Raw genomic sequence first — 20,211 nt, 5'->3', positions numbered from 1 at the left:
TAGCTGCTGCTACTAGTACGAAAGAGGATTAGGATTTATTGGAGTTCTGTGTTTTTATTCTCAGAATTATTAATTGTTTTTCTAATGCTTTGGCTACCCTGAACGTATGCAGAACGGAATGTATCTTTTTACCTGGCTACATGATGCCCACACATGGGTGTATGTATAATATGTGCTCTTCTTGGCCCATATTAACCTCCGACATCTTTTCTTTCTTGTTCCATATTGGCATTTAGGTGCAACCTCAGGCTTCAACATAGGGATCTAATATACAGCAAATGCAATACATAACAATCTTTTAAACATTTCATTAAAAATATTCCATGGAATATTAAACAAATAAAATAAGATCATTAGAGTGAAAATGCATTCGTCTCTTTGTCCAGTCCAGTTTGGAAGCAAATGGTTGATGAGTGTAACAGAAGGGTTTATACAACGTCCTGGAAGCCCTGTGGAGGTCTCTGCTCTCGATGAATGGATGGAGGTTAACACAGCCATTGTGCGACGGCAGTCTCCCATTCAGTAATGAGACATGGCCGAATAAGATAAATGGATGTAACTCCAGTTCTATCAGCCCACTGTCGCTCTGTATCTCAAAGTAAATGAAAGAAAGTAGCCAGTGGGGGAATATGATTAAACCACAATACAGCCTGATCATGAATAGAACATGCCTTATCCAAAGCTCTGTAACAGGGATCTTCAACAAGGGGTCCGGGACCCCCAGGGGATCCTTAGAGTCAATGTATTGGGACCTCCAAATCCTTCATTTTTTAAAGTTTCTTTCAAAAATTTAAAAAGTCCTAAGAATAAATCCAACATTTTATTAGCAAATATAAATCCCCACTGATGATAGGCTTTCTGGGCACATTTAATCCTGAGAATTGACTGTGCCACATGTATCTTAAACATTAAAACATGATGTACGTCACCGGGTTAGCTCAGTAGGTAGAGCAGGTACACAACAGAGGTTAACTCCTTGACGCAGCGGCTGCGGGTTTGATTCTGACCTGCGGCCATTTGCTGCATGTCATTCCTCCTCTCTTTCATGTCTTCAGCTGTCGTGTAAAATAAAAGCCTAAAACGCCCAAAAAATAATCTTAAAATAAAACATGATTTACAAAATTATGCCAGCAATTATTTTTAATAGCTTAGTATGCTATGCATAAAAGGTATATACAAATGATTTAGGCCATTCATCACATTATGGTAGGCCCAGTTTAATATTCAACTTAATTTAATACAATATACAGTATATGGTAGGGGGTCCCTGCACCTTCTCTCTTCCGGTTAAGGGGACCCCTGCTCTATAAAGCCAGTTTAACGCGGAGATTTAATACCAGCCTTAGGGACTTGGCTCGGGAACTGAAGGCTCGCCAGTATGACAGACCAAGTATGGGTGTGGACTGGTAGCTGGGGTAGGTGCCAGTTCACCTCCTGGGCACTTCTATATTTAATTATTGGTTTATTGGTTTCTTCAGAACAGACAAGAAACATAAGCACAAACAATTGATCATCCCACCCCTCCCTCCCCAGAGAATGGCGAGCAGAGTACAATAAAAAACGTACAGAGGCACAAAAGGCTGTTCATTCATTATGACAATAAAGGAAAAAAAGACAAAATGCATATAGATAGATAGATAGATAGATAGATAGATAGATTTTAGTTGATCCCAAAAAATGGGAAATTCCAGAGTTGCAGCAGCAACGATATCAGACATACGGAGTATACATGAAAAAACATGCATGGAATAATGATAGGTTATATATTTTTTTTAAATAACAGAAAATAAAAAAAGGCTTGTTGGATATCTATATTAGAATAGACACTGGTAGGTATCAAGTGACACTGTGTAAAGTGTATACATTGTTGTTATAGTCCAGGAATTGTTGACATACTTTATTGTATTAATTAACCAACCCCTTTGAGGTATAACTGAGCTTTTCCAGTTTCAAGTGAGCCCTGACGTCATTGACCCAGCAACTGTACAAGGGGGGGGGGCGGGGGGGGACTCCCAGTTGAACAGAAAAAAGTGCATAGCTAGTAAGGATGAAAATGCCAGAGCACAAGTCTAGGACTGAGGGAGACCCAGATCTCTTTGAGCCACTTCAAACATTGGACTATGGACTATTAAGGGACTATGGCCTTATTTATGAAAATGTCTCAATGATCATGTCCCAAAATGGTCTCATCCTTGGCCAGGCTCAAAAAGACTGATGAGAGTTGCTGAAAAGGCTGTGCAAGTCCGCTCCTAGACAGGTGAAGTCTGTGCGCAATTTTAAATTGGATAACGTTGTGTCCATCAGATGTGGATGCTGAGTGGATCCCAGCCACAGCCGACCCCCAGCAGTCTTCTGAATACCTTGTGCCCAAATCATCCTCCCATTTAAATGTTAGGTGGTCCAGAGAGGGCGAGGCAACAGACAGTAATAAATCATAGATTTTGGACACCAATTTATTTTTTAAAAGGGGCTTTGTAAATACAATCATCTAACCAGCTGGCAAGAGGTTGGGGAATGTTGTGAAATTCTTTTTGGCAAAACTCTTCATTTGGATGTACTGAAAGAAGTGGGATTGATGAATATTAAATATAGTGGTAGTTATATCTCAGCAAATTACATAAAATGTTGTCTTTGAAAATGTCTGCCACTGTGCTCAGGCCCTGTTTGGATGCGTTGTCTAACACTGAGTGTGTAAGTAGTGGGTTACTGGTAAGAGGCATGCCAGAAAAGGCTTGCCTCAGCCCCCACTGGGACCTGCACTGCTACCAAATGTTTAATGAGCCCATGATAACAGGGTTACCAGTACATTTCAAATTAATAAGCAGGGGGCTGCACACTAAGCCGCCCAGGTTTGTCAGCCCATTCAGGCTCTTCTCCATGTTCACCCACTCCAGACCGCTCGGATCCTCTGGCCCCAAAACCCAATAAAGTATTTTATGTATATTAGCTGCCCAGTGATGAAAGATGACATTCAGAGGACCAAATCCCCCCCTTCCTCCCTGTGACGCTGCAAAAGAAATCTTGTTTACTCTGGTTATATTCCACAAAAAAGTGCTTATAATCTTATCCAACTCCTTAACAATCAATTTTGATATGAAAATAGGGATTGAACAAAAATTGGATGGGAACAGGATGGGTTAATGGGAAAGAGCAAGCTTATAGCAGGATTTGTCTTGTACTCATTACTTTTAGAATTGAGACATCTGGATCGGACAAAAAAAGCAAAAGGTTGTCCGCATACAGAGCAAATTTCTGTGTCAGCTCTGCCCTTGTAATGCCACGTACCTGTCCAGAACCCACTACTGTTACTGCCAGGGGTTCAATGGTGAGAATAAACAAGAGATGGGAGAGTGTACAACCCTGTCTGCTCATCCTATTTAGACGGAAATAGTACAATACAACACTTATCCATGCACAAAAGGAGGCGCCAAATCCAAACCTTTTCAATAATTCCAATAGATATTCAAATTCAATCCTATCAAATGCTATCTGCCATTGAAGGTGATCAGGACTTCAGGAATAACTGTATCATGTGGAGAGTAAATAATGTTATACAGAATGCCATAGAGCTGTCTGCCAGAAATGAAACCCGACTGGTCCGGGTGCATCTTTTGCATTACTGTGGCCAATCTCGCTGCTCACAATTTTGTCAAAATCTTATAACAGCATATTGGGCTGTAATGCCCACATTTTAAAAGGGTCCTTCCCTTTTTTAGGAATTAAAGAAATTGCTGCCTCTGTCATTGTCGAGAGCAGAAAACATTGTTGTAGTGCCTCAATAAATACCTCATGCTGCAAAGAGGAGAGCTTTGCTTTGTATTTCATGAGAAATTCAATAGGGAATCCATCGGGGCCTGGTGCTTTCCCGCTTTTTATTTAACTAATCTCTATCTCTAGCTATCTCTACTGAGATAGCTATGTCTAAGGCCTCGATATCCTCCCTTTCAAAGGTTGGCAACGTGGAGTTATCAAATTCTTTTTTTTACTTTTTCTTTATCTGCAGACTCTGATGTATATAATTTCTCATAGAATGTTTTAAACTCATTGTTTATCTCCCGTTGAGCAGTAGTTATTTCACCCCATGCAGTCTCAATCTCTGTAACATAGGCATCTGTGTCTGCCTGCCTTAACTGATGGCACAGTAGTCTGTGTGCCCCCTCCCCAAATTTGTAATACTCAAATCAAAAATTTTGAGTGGAGCTCTGACTTACTTGAGGACAAAGTATCAAATTTGGTTTGCCACCGCACCCTTTCCTTGTATATGTCAGCTGATGGTTCAGCTGCAAGCTTTTGATCTAATAAGAGATGTTAGTTCTTCCACACGTTGAGTCCTTCTGTTCATGCTCATTGTGTGTGACATTGTTTGGCCTCTAAGATAAGCCTTCATGGCTTCCCACAGGTTACCTTCACTAGGATCAGGTGTGTCACTGATTTGTAGTAGTAGTCTATTTGATTGGAAAAGAATGAACCAACTCCTCATCTGAAAGCAAAAGGGAGTTCATTCTCCACATGCGTCTAGAAAATACATTCTCTGGAAAACAAGGCGACAAAGCCACTGCGCTATGATCCGAGGTTGCAATTTCTCCAAAGTTGCAGGAGCTCACTAGGGGAATGAGCCACTTAGGAAAAAGTCAAGTCTCGAGTGGGATTGGTGCACCAGTGACGAAAACGTATAAAGTCTAGAATCAGGATTTTTGGATTGCCAGGGGTCCGCTATTCCATAGTCTTGGTGGAAAGTAATAATCAGTTGTGCTGAGATAGACAACAGTCAGCCGGTAGGGCTTGAGCAATCTAGAGTGGGGTGTATCACAAAATTAGTGTTGTTGCCTAGAATTATGTCGTGATCGTTTAGTTTCGGTAGACTGGCAAAGACATCCTTAAAAACATCAACATTATCCCAGCTTGGAGCGTATATGTTTGCCAAAATAACTGGTACATTATAAAACTTCCCCTGCACAATTACAAATCGTCCATTTTTACATGATATTACTTTAGATTTTAGGAATTGGATATTTCTATGTACAAGAATAGTAGTACCTTGCCTTTTAGCATTAAAACTAGAGTGGAAAATGTGTTGAAACCCTCCCATTCTTAGCTCGGCATGGTCACAATTTTTCAAGTGTGTCTCTTGTAAATATACCATATGACTTCAGAGTTTTAAGGCGCAGGAAGATCTTATTTTGCATCACCGTGTGGTTGGCACCTCGTACATGCACTCGTAAAGATAGTTTTTGGTCGGTTATCTAAACCTGACATATGACATTATATACCATAGTAAAGCTTGCAACGTCTGACTTCACCACAAGAAATATTGTATAGTTGGCCTTGAATTTACTAAGAAATAATATACATTGCCCAAATCCAAATACACCTATAAACAGAACAAACAATCCAAGCCCCCCGCCACTTCTTAGCAGGCCCCTCTGCAACTGAGGGGCTTCATGACTGTCCCACAAAGTTGTAGCATTTAGCATACAAATAAAATAACTTACTCTTGAGTCTGAACCCCATCCAAAACTGCTATGATACTGCATAATAACATTTTATCTCTCTGCAAGCATAATCATATCTCCATTCTATGGGATTGACCAAATAGAAAAAGGCACCAATCTAGTATTAGCTGTAGAAATGAAAATGGTCCTATGTATATTCAGATAATAGAGTGCCTGAAGAAAAAGTAGAAATAGCAATATTGCCACTGCAACAAAAATAATAGAGGCTCCCTGGAAAAGGATACACAAAAATTGAATGCTGCCCATGCCCGAGAGATAAGGTAACCGTATTCCACATATTCAGTATATTAGCCCACTGCCCGTGACACTAGACTGCCCTTTGTGATTGAGTGTTTTTGTAACCATAAGAGGAAGGACAACAACAGCTGAAAGGTTTTCAGGGAGTAAAGATACCGTCTCACAGGCCGGTTGGTCAACCTTAAATTGCCAGTAGATGAGCAGGTCGGTTAAACCGTTTCTGGCTTAGCCCCTGTATTTTACCATGTTGGCCAATACATATTCCTTTGCTGACACGGAAATCCTTGAGGCTTCGGCGGGTGGCGTTCATGGTTATCCGAAGCTCTGCGGGGTACCACAAGCCTGCCTGTATCCCCTTGCAGTCTTGTAGCATTCCTCTCACCTTGCCGAAAGCCCTGCGCTGCTCCATCACTGCTTGTGTGTAATCTGGAAAGATGCACAAGCATCTTCGTCAGAATTATCAGAATTGTCAGAATTTGCTTCAGAGCTCTTGTTCTTGCTCGCTAATGGAAGCTAACAAGCTCTCGCTTATTGCTTTATTTTTCCTGCTCATTTTTCGTCCAAAGCAGCCAAAAACGTCATTGGCGTGAGTTGTTCAAAGGAGCATTAGGTCGTCATACAACTTTGGCAAGAGATAAGTTGAGTTGGTTATTTTAGCGGTTTAGGTGAGGTGCTTGTTAAAAAAGCATGTATAAAGTCTGTGTTGTGAATTTTTGCCTATGAGTTATATGTCCTTTGGAGATCATTTCAAAGTATGTCTTCTTCTTCTACATAACTGCTGCCTCACTGCAACTAGGCAGTGCACAGTACATGGTTCGATCCCTGGTCCAGGCAGGGCCTTTTGGTGTAGAGTCGGCATCTTCTCCCAGCTGCTCCGGTTTCCTCCCACCATAAACGACATGCAGAGGAACTCCTGCAATTGCCATTGACATTGGTACTGGCATTACAACTGCATGGTCACTTCTTCTAACTAGTTATAATGGGTTAAATGCAAAGGATAAGTTCATGTATGTGTGAAAGAAGCTTGCATTTCAAAAGTTTTTCTACATGCCTCTTTCATTCCTATCAGCCCCTAGCATGACGTGATAGCAGACGTCAAGCAAAGACCACTTGGAGAGCAGAGGGAAAGTGGGGGGGGGCAGGAGCAGGGGAATGAAAGAAACCTGCCCTCGTTCACTTCAGCCCAAACAATACAAATCGACCGCCAGCTGTAGGCTTAGCACTACTGCATTAAGTGTGTTTTATTATTCATCGTATTTTCTAGTAATTATCGCAATCTATCCCGTTTTTATGTCCATTAATGTCTGCTTATGTCATGCAATTTCCTTATTGTACAATGGGCTTAATTCTTGTATAAAAGGCACAATACAAATATTCAAAAAAGTATTATTAGGCCTACTGCTTTTTACACATAAAATACCTGCAGACTCTTTTCAATGAGGCTTGGTAATCAGCTGCGTGAGTTTCAGATTTAGAAATGTGTTATCTGTGTAATGACCAATCAAATGAATGCTTACATCTTGCAAAAACAGTATTTGCATTTACAGATAATGTTGGAAGTAAAAATAATCACACATACAACTATCTAGTCAATAAAACATATAAAGTAAATATGAATTGACATTAGTTACTGTATATTACATGTTTCAGTAAAATATCAAGCCAACAATGAGGAAACTATAAAGTTAAAACGTATGTATTCTTTTCCTTCTTCGGTGGTCAGCAACAGGAGTTCTAGCGGTTCTACATGACTGCCACCTAACCACTGATGTATTTCTGTGCACCAAATTCATAACTGCAATGCATTCCGGGTGATTTCCACATCTGGAGTGACCATTGTTTGCTCCCTCAGCCCTCCGAGGGTCGGTCTTGTGAAGTTCACTTCAGTTTTTTGGACAAATGGAGCGACGGTGGACGGGATTCCACCAAGGGTTAATGCTTAGGGGAAGTGAACGAGGGCATGTTAAACTCCTTATAAAGCGCAGCCAATGAACTTAATGGATCAATTGTAATAAAAAAGGAATAGCCAGGTATGGAAACTACTAGATTTAGTTGGTAAATTAGGTGCTGTTATGTTTTTCAGAACATAGTTTTTGCCAGTTTACAACACCTTGATTTTTGGTCTCCACCATCTTTGGATGTGAAACTTGAAGTTGTGATGTTAGTATTGATTCGGTCTCCAGTACACTAGTCCTGAGTCTTGGCAGTAAGAATGGCTGAGAGCTTATGTAATGACCCAGCCTGTGCAGGATACTTTTATCCCCTGGTCTTCGATTGTCCTCCCGGTCATTCCAAAGTGACAGGACCACAGTTTGGTGGTTGCTGGATAAATAACTCAGCATGTGATGGTCACCCAGGCTTTTATTTCCAAAGTTATCAACACACTGTAGGGTGAAGTGCAGCCAACTCTTTTCTATACCTGTGAAATGTGTGCAGTGGCCCAAATCCACTTGGCTGTCTCTTCAGATGGCATCGAGTCATCCTGCAGCTCGCTGCTGGACTACTGGCTGCTTCAAAGACAGGAAGAGCTGGATCAAGACTCTTTATCACCTCCTGCCTATGAAGTATTGATTTGTTAGCCTCAGGGCTTTTAACCTGCGTCTGGGAGATATTTATTTCTTGGAGGATGGTAGTTGAGGGCCATATTGGGAGCTTACTTCATTTGCCAGGCTGTAATAATTCAACAGGAATTTTTTAACTATTGGGAGAGGTTGATATATTGGCCCACATGCCCTTCAAATCTTATAATTTTCTAAGTGCTTACGTTTACAGCTTACTCATAAAGTGCTTATATTACGTGTTATATAACCAGTTCATTTACCCATATTAATTCTGCTGTATTTCATGTAAGCCATGTCACCAGTATTAAACTATAAGGTGGTAAAGCTCAGAGCTCCAGCTGGCAGTCGTCGTCAGGCAAACACCAGCCAGAAGAAACAGAAATCAAATGACATCCGCAGGGAAGGGTCAGTTCATTCTTTTCCACTCAACAACACTAGTTTTTAGGGGTTGTATCAATTGGATTGTAACTGGTCTGTAACTATCTCTTATCCTGAGTAAAGTTGATTTGGTAACCCATGTCAATGAATGATGAATCCAAGTAGGACATATATACACTGCTTCTAGAGCTGTCCAATAATATCAAAGTTCTGGTTGTGTATCTAAGGAAGTGACAGAAATATTTAAACACAGCATATGTAAAGATCTGTGCCAGTTTCTATTGGGGCTGCCATCTTTTACAGAGTTATGGCCGGTAAAGATCCAAATTACTCAATAAACTTATTTATGGCCAGACAATGTATATTATTTAATTGGATTAGTGAGAAACCTCCCACTGTAACTTAGTGGTACAAAGACATTTTTAGAGTTTTTTCTATAAAAAGACCTAAGTGCCAAATTGAGAGGAAATGACAACACATTTATGGACATGTGGGCGGCCTCTAATGGGTTACCCAATTATGATTACCTGGATCTAAGAGAAATTATCCAGATAAGAAATATTTCTTCTTAGGTACAAGAACACATATCTTTTGGTTTGTTGTGCCCACCCCCGTTTTTTTTTTAAAGATTTATTTTATTGTTAAATTTTTATTTTATTAATTTCTTCTCACTTTATACCTGGTTTGAATTCTGCTTATTCATTCTCTCCCCTAGCTCAGACCACTACTTAATGATGTATGCATTGTTAATATGTAAATTCAGAAAGTAAATTCGTGTGATTGTTAAAAAAAAAAAAAACTTGCATGACAATAAACAAATTTACCATCTCTCCAATAAAATTTAAAATTGTCTCTCTGGGGTAGGACTTGACAAGTCTGGGCTTCTTCCTATCCCTTTTCAAACAGGTTTAGTGTTATGCTGAAAAACATGTGTTATTCATTTTTCTTCTGTTATTCTATTCATTTTATGTATTTGTAAATTGTTTAAAATAAAGATTTTGTACATTTATTCATGCCCCCAGATGTTCTTAGATGTTGGCTCCGCCCCTTCTTTATACATCTTTCAGGATAAAACCGAGTTACATGTCAACATTGATGATTCTCCAATAGCACAAGCCAATATCCCCATTATGTTAAACATTATTGAGGCTTTCCCCCCTCAGCATTTTATTTTTGTATTTAACTTGAATATTAGCCTAGTCTATTAATAAAAAGGCACATCACTGAGACCACCCTGCACAATGTCACAGATTAGTGGCCTGCAGAGAGTACTGTGCTCTGGTTTGGGTGCTGTTTTCTCCCTTGAATGCACACAGCTGATGTCAACCTAACAGAAGTCCACTGCTGCAGTCGTTTTGGTATCTGCGTCACATTGAGGGATTTAATACGAGCTGAAAGGTAAATGAAGGGTTGCAGAGGAAGCTTTTGAGCAAGCCGATGCCTGGCTGCTGCAGTGGCACTTTTTACCATGCAGTGCTTATGTCAGGACTTTAGCAGTGGTTTTATTATCTACAATATGTTCTGTATACAAGCAGCTCAGTGGATATGAGTCGCAGGTCAACTGAAGGTCTCGGCTGCTTTACAATTCAACAGAGCAGCAGCGCAGCTCGCCTCCGCGTGTCCCTCATTACTCATGAATAGTCTAGATTGGATCTACTGGTATTTAGTATAAAAACGGACTATTTTTCATGTTAATGCGGCTTTACTTTCATCCAGTGTGGCAAAAAAATAGATAAATAGATCCCATGCTATCCTCTCCACCTGCAGGGATTTTTTTTACTTAGAACAGTCTGCAAAGATTATCTCTTGACAAATCTGAACTGGCACTGAAAACTCCACTGGACCTTATGTGTTTAAATGTTTCTGTTGCTCATTTTACATAACTACTATAACGCACAGTAAGAAAGGATGGCCTCAATTATGCAAGCAAGCATTTGTTTTTCAGAGCGGTTGTGCATGCACCCGTTTTCAGGGAATAATGTGTGGGTGGGATGAAGTCATGCAAATGCCTGGGGTTGTAGGAATGCAGGAAAGGATCGTTTGGTGCGTTAACTGCGGTCACTACACCGGCGGTGTTTGTGCTGTCACACTCTTTTTATATTGTAGCTACAAATAATATCTCTTCTCTGGTAATGATGAGGGGGCGAAACGTTTAGAGGCTGACGGAGGTTTTGACCTTTTACCTATTCTTCTTCCACTGGGACAATTGGCCCTGTGTGCAACTTTAACTGACTGCCGGTGATTGGAAACATATAGTATTGATTGATTCAACTCTATTCTGTTTTAGCCATTGTTTTCTCTAAAAAAATAAAAAAAGTCTTGTTGCAAAAAACAATTCTAATTTAAGGATGAAATTTAAAAAGATATGTAGTGTCTCCAGGCCCGGTTGGGCACTAAAGGGTAGCGGAGCACTTTATTTAAAAACAAAATAAAAATATATATATATCTTGATTGGTAACTGAAAAAGAACATAAAACCTAATTTAGTTCTATGTGATCATCATAACTTCATCATCATCATCATAACATCATCGTCTTAAAGCAGTATTAATTGACTAACTAAAACAATAACTGGAAACACACTACACTCCATGCACCTGAAGGAACTACAGTCAGATGATATTTCTCTCTCTATGAGCAACCCAGCTAGGTAACATGGAGTCAGCTCATTCTTTTCTTATCTAGAAATATTGATTGTTAGAGCTTAAAACTTACCTATCTACTGTATGTGATCCCGACCTTTATGGCCTTCCCTTTCATGGCAGCTGGATTCTTGTGATATCATGAAATCATGCGAGAATCCATCTGGCCAGGCCTGAGCAGTGTGTAAACCTGAACCACGTGGCTTGGACCAATCAGCGTTGTGAACTACTGCAGCTACAGCGTGGTTTGAGGTGTGTGACGACACGCAAGGAGACTGAGAGCTAAGGCTACACAGGCGTCCTAGCTGCATTAGCAAAAATAATCTCCGTCCGTATGATAAGGCATAGCACATGACCATTCGCACACACTGGGCATGAGCGTGCAGATTTAAACAGGAAGCAGATTGTCCGACGTTATTCTGCAGTTGAAAATCCAGAAAATACTTTGGAGAAAGACCAACAACGGCGAAAAGTAAGAGCAAGGATTGATTAGCTTGAAGCGACTACAAGGTGGAACTGTTGTAATGGATGTAAGCCTACCTAACCAATTAGTCTGACTGACGTGCAACGTTGTTTCCAAAGGTCTCCGTTTGAGCCTGTCCAGGCTACAAACTAACACCGGAGTTTTCAAACCCAAACGGGGACAGTTGTGTTTCGAAATGTTTCCGTTTTAAGCTCGGAAATGCCCGGGTAGTGTGAACGCGAGATGAAACGGGGCAAAAGATATTCGTCTTTAAAGCATAACTTAGCAGTGCAGACGTAGCAGATCCACTACCATGACATGATTTACATAGTGGTTAAATTGATTCATTATAAATGGAAATAAATAATGCATTGCTCATACATTTTTCATGCAGTGCTTACCAGAGGTGGGTGGAGTAGTAAAAAAAATTGTACTCAAGTAAAAGTACTGTTACTTCAGAAAAATCGTAATCGAGTCAAGTAAAAGCAAAAGTAGTCATCCAAATAATTACTTGAGTTAGAGTAAAAAAGTGCTTGGTGAAAAAACTACTCAAGTACGGAGTAAATGTTGTGTAATGTCAGATTTTTTTTTAACATATGCATTTAATCAGACATAATGTAGCTGCGGTTTTGCTCTTTTCCAAAGGTGAACATGCTTTCAACACGAGGCCGGGGGTGTTCCTCCTCGTCTGTGTTGCATTGCAGACGGTTGATTCTGACATTTTTGTTTTGCTCCGACTGTAAAGCTAACCCGCCCCGCCGCTGAGATCGAGTATGGTCACGTGACGAGACTGCAGAGCGACGTTTGATTGGTGGAACACAGTCACATGGTAGAGCCTTTAGCGGAAGTCTCTCTCTCTCTGACAAAATAAAACCTTAAAATGAGGCGTACGCGGGGGGGGTAAAAACAATGGCTCGTAGAATACCAAAGAGGTAAAGAGAAAAGTAAGGAGCCCATTGTAGCCTAATGTAGCGGAGTAAGACAGTTTCTTCTTCACAACTCTACTCAAGTAAAAGTAAAAAGTATAGCAATTTAAACTACTCCTAGAAGTATAATTTTTTCAAAAACTTACTCAAAGAAATGTAACGGAGTAAATATAACTTGTTGCTACCCACCTTTGGTGCTTCACAAACAAAGACAGTCAATACAGTCTTGTGTAGGTGTTGCTCACCTCAATTTTTCTCTTGAAAATGTACAAACCACTCTGTTTCCATGGTCACATTCTCACCTACATCTTTATTTCCTTTCCTTTGATTCCTTAGCACAGGACTTTGGGTTGGTCAGGAGCGCAGGGTTGATTCTTTGTCACATTGTGTAGTGTGGCCTTCATGGTGTAATAAAGACAAAATTGATTAAAATCATTTTTTGGGTGTCCAATCATTTCGAAGTGTTCCGAGTTTCAGAATGTCGGAATTGTCCTTGAAACACAATGCAGCCTGTGGCCGAGGTTAGCAGCGTCTAATAATCGTCTGAATGTCCATTTTGCTATCGCAGTATTATGCAGTCTGACACCGCCTTTTTGTGAGCTGTGTTATGTGGGACCCCAGCTTTAATTTAGAAAACAGTGTTGTAATTTAATAGCTGCCAAAGCACTGTTCATAACCGCCCACACAGCCTGACCCAAAATGTTAGATTATCTCTGAAACACAGGGTCAGAGGGACAAACAGACTGATGAATAAAAGTTTTTTACAAAAAGGTTTGTGGATAAAAGTTCCATATTGCAGCTTAAAATACCTTTCCACATGGCCACTTGTGTCCAAATGTCCAGGGGTCTCATTTATAAACGTGGCGTTCACAAAACGGGACAAAAAATGTGCGTAGGCCATTTCCTACGCAAAGGTTGTGATTTATAAAAAAACAACTTGATGGGAGAATGTGCGATCCTTCACGCAAACTCTGACCCACACGGCCGCACATTTTGGAGACAATGGGACCTGGCGAAGCAGATGGTGAGGTGGTGAACTGAAGTCAGACTGCCTATAGTACGCGCAGGAACGACGATTACTCGTAATATGTTCAAGTATTGACACCTCACGCACGTTTTTCATGATATCATCCATGTTATCATGAAGATAAAAATCCAGCTGTGTTTTCTGCGCTGAGTGATAATTGTTCCATAAACACCTTGTAAAATCAAACTCACATCTGCAATGACTGTAATATTTAAATCAACACTGTGTCACCTGTGAGTGCTGAGTTCTGGAGGAGGTGGCCCGTCTCTATAGAATACTGTACAGGATAGCATCAAATACCCTAGCATAAGATAACGGCAGAACACAGTGTAGATAACTAAATAACTTTCTTTAATACTGTGCATGTATCATCATGTGTCATCAGAAGTCTGAAAATAAAGCCGTTAAGCTCTCGCGCAATGGTTACACTTAATGTCCTCGTTATTATACTGTTGGTGATAAAACCTGCAGGAAGGAAAGTGTGTTTGGCTATTATACTTTTTTCTTCAAATTGAATACCAATAGTTGATTCTGTGCTTTTGGCAAGGTGTTAATCACAAATTGTTGTAAACATCTAAAAAAAGATTATGGTAAAAAATGGGTGTGTACAGGGCGGTGATAAGAGGCTGGTTAATGTCCGTAATCTGGGATTTATAAAGGGAACATTGCTTACAGATGTGAGCATGCACGGTTTTATGCACGTCTTTTGGCGTATGCCATTTTTGGTTTTACAACTGAGACCTGTTTTACGCCTGTTATATCATCCAATGCTATATGTTCAGAAATATTCCATCTAAATAGGAATCCATCTAGCTTTTTATGGTTGATCAACTTTGAGTGTAATGGTGAGCATGTGTTCAAGTCTTACCTGGAGATAAAGAAAAGAAAGAAACTGTGAAAGTGGATGTTTTCAACAGTTTAGGGGCAAAAATGCCATATTCAATAAAAGTAAGTAGGTTGTACTGATTAAACAAATGTACTTATTGTTTGATAGTTTTGCTTAAAGCCTTGACTTGTTAGTCAAATGCAAATCTGTACAATCTAATTCAAGCTGTCAAACTGAATGAAATAGGTTGAACATTTCCACTGACAGACAAATCATATGAGGCCTCTAGACATTGTATACAATCCAGTAAGGTTTTCTCGAGAGAAGCACAAAAAGCACCAAATATGAACTGACATTTCTGAGCTGACCTTCCACATACAGGTCGCTTGTTAAGATGGCAACCAAGTGTAATGTAAATTTTAAAAATATGTCATTAAAGTTTCCAACATGTGACACAATCTAAAGCTCCTAGGCTTTTATAGCTCTGTTCATGTGGCAAAAAGCTCACTCAGTAGTCTGTTGTATTGAACCATCCCTGTAATTATGGAGCATTTTGTGGACATTGTTTTCATTCCCACATATTCATTTTCTAATAAAGCTGAGTTAGGTTTGCGGGGAAATTTAATCAGTGTCACAATTAGGGCATAAGTATGCTAACGTGTGTGGGTGCTGAGGTGATGAGGCAACAGAAACATTACATACAGCATGGCTTAGATAAAAAAGAGAGTGAAATACTTAATAAAACCAGTGAACAAAAATAAATGCATGCAGAACTTCTCTCTCTCACAGCAGTTAAAAAAATGACTTCTTTTTTTATGCTTTAAGTGCACCAACACAGACATAAGCAAACCATCATTATATGGTAACTAGTTACAGTACATTCAATTACATTTGACAGTGTTAAAAAAAACGTCCACTAAAATGTCTGCGTGTATTGTTGGACCAATAAGACGTGGATAAGAGTTGCCTTAAATGTATCGTATACTAAAGAAATGAGAATTTGACCTGAAAACACAGGGACAGTCTGCCAACAATTATTCATTGCAGTGGCATAAGTGTTAAAATCAACAAAACCTACACATATTTGGAACGTGTTTGATAGTAGATTAAGACTTTATGAAAAACAAATTGCTAATCAGAACCTTCCTTCATTATCCACAATACAACTTGATTGCCGATAGTTTGGTGAAAGAGTCGGGTCACGACGCTGATGTAGCCTCTAGGGCATAGATTGTATATCTTTTTCTAATTTAATAGTAGAAATTCAGGTGTTTAAATTAGGCATGAGTGCTGCCGTGGGCCGGCTCGCGTGTTCATGTAGGGTCGTGATTGATCATTGGTCTAGAGTGGAGTTAGAAAGAAATCTGATTACCAGACCTCTGTAGCCTTCTCTTCATCCCTGAGGCCATATTTCTAACATTTCTTCTAATTATTAAGAGGCGGGAGTCTCAAGACTGTCTCGAATGCTGTCAGTAAAATGATTTTCCAACAGTAGCCAAAAGAAAAAAATCAATGAGGCACTGGTTAAATGTTGATATTTACATTATGCATAACAGCAGAATACAAAAGGAAAAAACACTGTTCTGGCAGCATGGATGTAAATTTGTGATTGGCTCATGAAATTCATGGCCGATTATGACTGGTTTAACTGAATAGTGAACGCCTCAAACCAGCTGATCAGTTTTAGGACGAGAGAGAGATGATTAATTTAGAGGTCTTCCTGAAAGAATTGACGCTGAGCTTCATTAGTCTGTGTGAAATGGCGCTTACCCACTGCTAGTACCAGGCCTCTGTGCCTCTTCTTCCATTTTCCTTTGCAGATTTAGCTGGTCGTCATAGCGACGCCGCAGGAATTGCCGTGACCTAACGCAACACACACACACACACAGAACATGTGAACAGTGAACACGCCCCAGTATCCTGTACACCAGCCAGTTTTCTCAACACCAGGATTAAAAATACAGAAGACCTGGAAACCACAGTTTGCCACTTTGTAACTGAAACTATTTATCATCACCACACGGTTAGGCCTACAGCTACTCAGTGGAAAAACACGTTTAACAGAAGATCTGATATTACAAAACAAATCAAGGAGAAGTTGATGCAGGATAATGTTCATGCATGCATGCCAACACTGAGAAGTCCTCCATACCGTCCGATGATATGGGTCGTTTGGTCCAGTCTGATACGACCCACTGGTGAGGTTATTATAGTTTTGCATTTTTCGTTAGTTTTTATTTTTACTTATATTTTACAAATTTTTTGTTTCCAAAGTCAATTCAGTTTTAAATTAGTTTGGAAAAAGATCGTGGTTTAGGTTAAAATCACACGTCACTTTACTTCCAGAAGTTTTCGCACAAGGCCCAAACGTGACATTAGTCAACTTTACAAAAAAAAAATTGCCATTTACTTTTATTTTCAAACAAGCATGAACTCCACTCTCCCATGTGAAAGTCCCGTGTTTCCTTACACGGAAATTAGGCACTTATTTCCTGCTATGCTCCCTCCGTAACTACTTCGGAAACGTTAACATAGATTGGAATTGTAGCTTGTAAGGAAGGACAGTCTCAAATAAACACTTACCACAAACATATTCTAATGCAGAGTCATGAATCAGTCAGTGGTTCTCGTCCTCTCTGCTCAGCCAGAACTAAACTGCAGTTCAGAAGCACCACCTGTGCTGTCCAGTCTTGTTTTTGTTTTGTTTTCAGGTAGTACACAGTGTTATACATATCAAATACACCCTGCTGTTCTGGCTGCATCTTTCCAACCGTGTGCTCTCTGCTGCATGCATATCCACATCAAGTACAAGCCAGCTCTTATGATCAATGTCCACGCACAACTCCCTCAAAGAACCCTTCACTTAAAAACATTGGCCATGTCAAGGGCCTATTTTAGCCGGTGTGTGTATGTAATGGATACACAGACACAGGTTACTGCAGCCTGGATTGCAGTTTGTCCTAACGTAGCAGTATTACACAGCTACTTCTAACTTTTAATGGAGTTTAATGGCATTAGGCCGACTCAGCACAGTACTCTGATCTGTTGGCAGACCGGGATGCATCATCTTGCTGGGGACATGCACTAAATTCCTAATAAAATACATTTATGGGCCTGTAAATAAGGTTATGGCATTTAAACAAGGTATAATCCTACATATGTCATTGGAAATTGATACAAATTAGTACAATTAAAAGCATTAGCTATAAGCACTTGCTGTTTGCAATGTACCCATGTATCTACAGACAACTACTTTGATACTGAGGAGTTAAAAACGTGATAATGCTGCAACTACATTTATTATCTTTAACCTTAAAACTAAACATAACCATTTCTAAAGGCGGAATAGCAAGTAAGTCAGAAATTAGATGAATGCATGACGTTTCTCCATGAAATAAGATTAGAAAAGCAAAGTTGACACTTGTGACCAGGCGCGCTGAGTTTTTACTGATTTAAGGCAGACATCATTTAAAAGCAAATAAGTGATATGAGAGAAATTAAAAGAAAACAAACTGAGGTACCTGCTGGGAAATAGCAAACAGATTTGTAATTAGCGAATACAGGAAGTGGAGATTTAATTTAGGATTGTAAACTCATTCTTTACTACAAGAGGAATACAAATTCAAGTGTTCAAATGGTTTAAATTGCTGTTGAAATGTTTGAATAAATGTTTTAAAGCGGTCTTTAAAGCTGGCAAGGGAGAGGAAGACTGCACAGGAAGCACTAGAGTCTCTCAAAATCTGACGAAAATTGTCCTTTATCGATGTGAAATGAAGACAGATTCAGCTGCATGCAACTGCATGGCCTATTTCTCCCTTAAAACGTTTTCAGAAACACGTTTCGGTGAATATGAGATTGTATGCCGCCATGACAGTCTGGCTTTGAATTTCCAGAGAAACCAGAGTCACGTGACGCGTTCGTCCGATCAGCTGCTGGTTTTCATTTTTGGACAATACAGGTTAGCACCACCTGTTGTTATGGAGACGTGTTACATCTTGTCGAGTTAGCATGCTAACACAGTTCTCTCAGTGCAGACACTATGCTTCCTGACTAAACCGGTGCACATGGTTAACATTATACTTGTTTAACACTAGGGTGTTAGCATTGTCACTGTAAGCCCGTTAGCATACTAATGCTAGCATTCAGCTCAATACCCACTGTGCCTAAGTATAGCCTTGCAGAGCTGCTAGCTAACTGCAAAGTGCTTATTAATCACTGGCTAGAAACTGTCAGGAAACACAGCAGAATTAGTGTTGGCGGCTTATGAATTAGGTATTGTTCGCAGGAAATTCAATGAAAGCATGGGTCAAGTTATTACATTTACAGGGCACATGGACAAAGGCAGCTGGCAGGGGGCCAATTCAACTATTCAGTAACATTCAGAAGCTAAACACACACACGCAAAGACAAGCTCAAAGGAAAAAGTTGCAAAAGTTGCAGATGTCAGACTCAGAAGAAAAGTACAATGACAAACAAAGACAGGCTGAGGTTTTGCGGCATCAGGGCAGCATCAGCACTCGTCACAGTGGAATACTGATAGGGGACATGTTGCTTTGGCTGTGAGCATCTGCTGCCCCGGCCAGCTCTGCTTCAACCGTCATCTACCGCTCTCCAGCAGCAAGCGAGGAGCCGCAGAGACTAGATAGGCTGGGCCGAGGTGAAGGGCTGCGTGATGCATCTAAATGCAACTCGGGCGCGTCGGCCTGTCAGCCTGGAGAGCCGCCTCTCCCCGGCTGACACCAGAGCAGCCCAGTCAGTTCAACACTCGTCAGCATTTCTTTTCATAAGCGGAAAACGGCGAGCTGTCACAGTCTGGGCGAGAGCACCACTCACATTCCCCCTGTTGTGTGGACAACTCACAAACACAGAACCCAGAAAGTTCCTTTGAAAGCATACCACCTGTATCACACACACACACACACACACACACACACACACACACACACACACACACACACACACACACACACACACACACACACACACACACACACACACACACACACACACACACACACACACACACACACACACACACACGCTTTGGAAAACTTTAATACAAGCGTCAAATGTCAGATGTTCACCTCAATCATCAGAAGGAGGATTAACAGCTTCAAAGCTCTTTATTCCTAAGGACATGGCTGACTTTTAGTCCTCCATGGGTGCCAACTAGGCTCAGCAGGAGGAGGTTAGGCCATAGTCTTTCACCTGCCACGCAGCACCAGATAGTTTCTAGTTTATTTTCCCTGTTTTTTCCCTGCACTTCCATGGGTGTAATTGCGATATGAGATGGTACTTTGAGCTGGGGCTGTTCTCATCAGCACTGAGCAATTACATATGCCCCTATGGGTACTGATAAAAACACACACTGAGAATGAACTCTGCAGTGCCAGGTGATAGAGGGGGGGAGGAAGCTACAGCAGGTCCATATTAAACAGAAGCAAGCCACAGCACGGTAGAGGTGAATACAGATCACTCCCATCCAGGCCCACGCAGCCCAGACAAACCCGGGCAATCAGACAGCTCCCCTGTTCCAGACTAGGACACTGGGCTTTGTCAGTCCGCTGACCTGTGAAAGGAACCAGCCTCCATCTCCCTCGACTCATTATAGTGGCCAGCAAGGTTGATCGAATAGCATT

Source organism: Etheostoma cragini, chromosome 14 (genome assembly GCF_013103735.1).
Source record: "Etheostoma cragini isolate CJK2018 chromosome 14, CSU_Ecrag_1.0, whole genome shotgun sequence".
Lineage (NCBI taxonomy): Eukaryota > Metazoa > Chordata > Actinopteri > Perciformes > Percidae > Etheostoma > Etheostoma cragini.
The sequence above is the reverse complement of the archived record's forward strand: the minus strand, read 5'-3'. Positions refer to the sequence as shown.